General features: G+C 40.7%; 1 long non-coding RNA gene across 1 annotated transcript; it reads left to right on the top strand.

The window, feature by feature from the left end:
* The first annotated feature begins 810 nt into the window (after positions 1-810).
* Positions 811-3136, top strand: LOC124874707. The gene is made up of 4 exons (XR_007039873.1): positions 811-949; positions 2510-2614; positions 2769-2884; positions 2967-3136. It is a non-coding gene; the product is annotated as an uncharacterized LOC124874707 (long non-coding RNA).
* Positions 3137-4120: the final 984 nt, after the last annotated feature.

The following is a 4120-nucleotide window of genomic DNA, read 5'->3' as shown; positions in this document are numbered from 1 at the left end:
AAGCATCACCTGGAGAAGAGTCTCGAGTGGATCTCATTTATTCTCTCTCGTTGGCCAACGAAGAATTCATAAAAGAGGTTTCTGGGCTAAGAAGGCCAGAAATTTCACTTTGCCGATCGAAGATGTGAGTTTAACACGTAACTAAAAAACCACGGAGTTTCAAGGATCCACCTTGTTTTGTCCTAGTCGACTTTGATGGTCAGATCATATTTTCCCTTTCGCCAAGGAGGCCAGAGGACGAAGATTGACCGCTTTTCCTGAAGGTAACTATGGACGCAGATTAACTTCCAACTTCCTGAGTATAACTGAGTTACAGTGGAACTGCGCCCCAACATCCTCACCTTTTGTCATATTATCAATTTTGCCATAACTGCTGGTGTCAGGGTGTGAGATTTTGGACTTTGTTCATGGTTTGGTGTTTTTGTTTTACTAGATGCTCTTGTTTGAAGTTTTGTATTCTTGTTCATCACTTTGTGTTCTGACAATTCTGGTTTCCTTTTGCCTCCCTGTCTGTTCTCCTCTCATCATTAGTTTTCCTCTTTTAGTTCTTAATTTCTCAGTTTCTGTTCCCTTTACATTCATTGTCCCTCTTAGCTCTTTTTCTTCTGTTTATCTTTATTCTCCAATTCCTCCTTTAACAGGTTAGCTTTAGTTACTGTTTACTTTTATTCTAATCATCTTTTATCCTGTTCTGCTTGGGTCGGTGTTTCTCCTTATTGGTTAATCTGTTTCACCTGCTCCCTCTGCCTCCCAGCCTCCTTGTGTCACCTGTTCCCTGTTCCTCTGATTACCTGCCCTATTGTTTCTTGTCCACCTTTGTCTGTAATTAAGTTTGCCTTCGTCCTTTGTTCCACGCGGTGTCGTTATGTCTTTTCAATGTCCTCATGAGATGTCTTTTGGATTTTGTCCTTGAACTGGATAATCTTGTCACCCTGCACCTCGCCTGCATGTAAGTGGACTCGCTTTAAATTAAAGGAGTTTTCGACCACCTCTCTGCTTTTCTCCGTGCTTGTCTGCCTTTTGGTCCACCACAAAAATAGAATTATGACAGCTGGTTGCTGTTTTTCTTTATTTTTGTTTAGTTAGATATTTTACCCCTTTTGTGTAGAACATTGCATGTTTGAGTAGGTGAAAATTATTAAATCGGAAGAATGGATTGTATCAGGCTGTGATTTAATAAATATTCACATAGATAAAGAGAAGGCATTTCTGGGTTTATTGATAAAGATTAATTAATCAATAATCAAAATTCCACACCATTGGGCAAAGTCATCAGTCACCGGGCTGTGGCTGCTTTCCAGGTGTTTAAAAAGCAGATTTAGCAGAGTGAGGGTCACATCCTCCACTCCTCTGTGAGCCTGTAGGCAAACTGCATGGGGTCTAAAAAATGTTCAGTCTGCTTTAAAATTTCACCTCTAATGTTGTGAATTGGTGCTATATAAATAAACTTCATTTGAAACTGAATTAATTAACCTTTCAAAAATGTTCATTAAGACTGAGGTCAGAGCTACTGGTCCACAACAGCATCTTTCCAGATAGTAGGAACATGTTGTGCTTGCAAAGACTTGTTATAAATTTAGTGAAACACAGGACTCAGCTCATTGGCACAAGATTTAATAGACTGGCCACATACATTATCAGGTCTGTGGCTTTTGTTCACTTTTAATCTCTGAAAAGCCTTTTTAACATCTTGGAGGTTTATGTTTAAGTGCTCTATGTCTTTCAGGTTATGAAACCTTAAAGACACAGAGGACTCTGTTTTGACTTGTGGAGTATGTCTAAAACCTGAGACAGATCTTACAAACATATTGCACCGATCCAGTCTGACTGCGCCGGATTGGTGCAGTCAGACCAATCTGGCCTTAATCCCGGATTGGTCCGGGATTAAGACGGAACCAATCTTCTCAACAATGCTTCAGTTTTTGTTAAAAAATTAGATATACTTATAGTCAGGTAATCTAACCTTATCAAAAGTATCTATCTGTCTTTTTGTCTCTGAAAGGGAAATTTAAGGTTTTAGCTCATAACTTGGAGTTCTAAGTACCCTTGAATTTTGATGAAAGTGTGGAAGAGTGCAGCCATGAACGAGGCACCATGGAAAAATATATCTCTGAATCTCTGGCAGCTGGTATCATCCATCCATCATCCTCTCCACTAGGTGCTGGTTTTTTCTTTGTTGGGAAAAAGGATGGATCATTACGTCCTTGTATAGATTACCGCAGAATTAATAAAATAACTGTAAGAAATAAATATCCATTACCTTTACTCTCTTCTGCCTTTGAACCAGTACATGGTTCCACTGTTTTCACCAAATTGGATTTACGCAATGCTTATCACCTCGTCCATATTCGCAAGGGGGACGAGTGGAAAACTGCATTTAAGACGCCTTTAGAGCACTTTGAGTACCTTGTTAGGCCTTTTGGACTCAGCAATGCGCCTGCAGTATTCCAGGTGCTAGTCACTGACGTTTTGAAAGATTTTTTGAACATTTTTGTGTTTGTGTATTTAGATTACATCCTTATCTACTCTAAGGACATCACTGAACATCGCCATCATGTCTGCTTAGTTCTACAATGTCTTTTGGAGAACCGACTATTCATTAAAGCGGAGAAATGTGAGTTTCATAAGGATTCAGTCACCTTCCTGGGATTTATTCTAGAGGGTGGACAGGTTTGCTCTGACCCGGCCGTTGAGCGGGGGATGATGTCGGGCTCTGGGAGTTCCTGTTTGTAGTTATGTGCCTGCTATTTACTTTGCTTCGCCTCTAGGTGTCGCTTGTGTGCTGTTGGGTTTGGACAGGTGTTCTCCATCTCCTTGATCAAGCTGGGAGCTTTATAAGAAGCATGCTGCCAGCACTTCAACGCCTGAGTGTTTTGCCTCTGTGGTACATTCAACTGGCCAAGTTTATGATACCCATGTTTATTCTAAGCTTTGACTTATCAGTCTTGTCCTCGCTTATTTTCCAGGTTCAGTTTTAGACCCAGTTCAAGCTCCTTGAAGAACCTACCTGACCTCACCTCCGTTGCCAAGATTTCCAGTCAGGCTTTGCTGGCAGCCGTTGGACTCCATAACCTCAGCTTTTCTGAGCGAAACCTTTCCACCCTCCAGTAAGCGGCACCACTGGACCAAATCAGTAAGGAAATGTTAGGTTTAAACACCAAACACTTTCACAATTCTGCACAAAGAAAGACACAGAGAAGTTAGTTCATTTTAACCTGCAGGTGAGAGTGTTTCAGAGGCTGCTCAGTTACAATCCTCCACCAACACTCTGAGACAGCCCCTGCTCTCTCTGCCTTTTATTCATAAGAGAAGAGGCCCTGGTTACAAAATGTTCCAAGCACAAAGGGAGGGATGCACACTCATAAGATTGGATACAGCTGCACCGACAGAATGTTCTAGAACATCCTGTCTCTATCTTGCAGCTCTTGTACATATAAGATATAATCACTCTGAACAGCAAGCTTCACTTCTATTAAAGTTAAAACATATATAATCATTAATTAACCCTAACATTTTCCTCCTCTTTATAAATGTTTTAACACTTGATACATCAATCATTAACCTTTTCTTCTCAGATTTTCAGTTAAGACATCATGGTGTGTTTTATCTGTACATGTCATTAAAAAAGTAGCAGGAGGTCTTTAAGTTTACTGTATACAACTAATTGTCGTCAGGGTCAGGATACAGATCAGGGAAATGCAGAGAAGTCTCTTCTTCTTCCTGGTCATCATCATCATCATCACTGGCTCCTTCTGTCTCCTCAGGTCTCAGGAGGGCATACATCTCTGACATTTCTGTTTTGACTGGCTGAATAGCAGAGGTTATTATGCGAGTGCACAAAGCTCTTATACACGGAATACAGCAACATCCACACAATGTGAGAATAGCTGCAAAGACTGCTATTGACATAAGGATAGACAACACTAATTGTTTATATTTACCAAACATTTCTCCAAACCCATCCCACATTGTGGTGTCAACTCCAGAATGATCTTTCATTTTGCTGTTAAGTGACCTAAGGCCCTCCAGGGCCTTGGTGAGGCTCCCATCAGCTGCGGTGTTATTTGGAATAAATGTACAACATTGATGCCCAAATATTGAACATACTCCACCTTTTTCA

This window comes from Girardinichthys multiradiatus, chromosome 10 (genome assembly GCF_021462225.1).
Source record: "Girardinichthys multiradiatus isolate DD_20200921_A chromosome 10, DD_fGirMul_XY1, whole genome shotgun sequence".
NCBI lineage: Eukaryota > Metazoa > Chordata > Actinopteri > Cyprinodontiformes > Goodeidae > Girardinichthys > Girardinichthys multiradiatus.
This window is presented reverse-complemented; position numbering and strand designations above follow the sequence as displayed.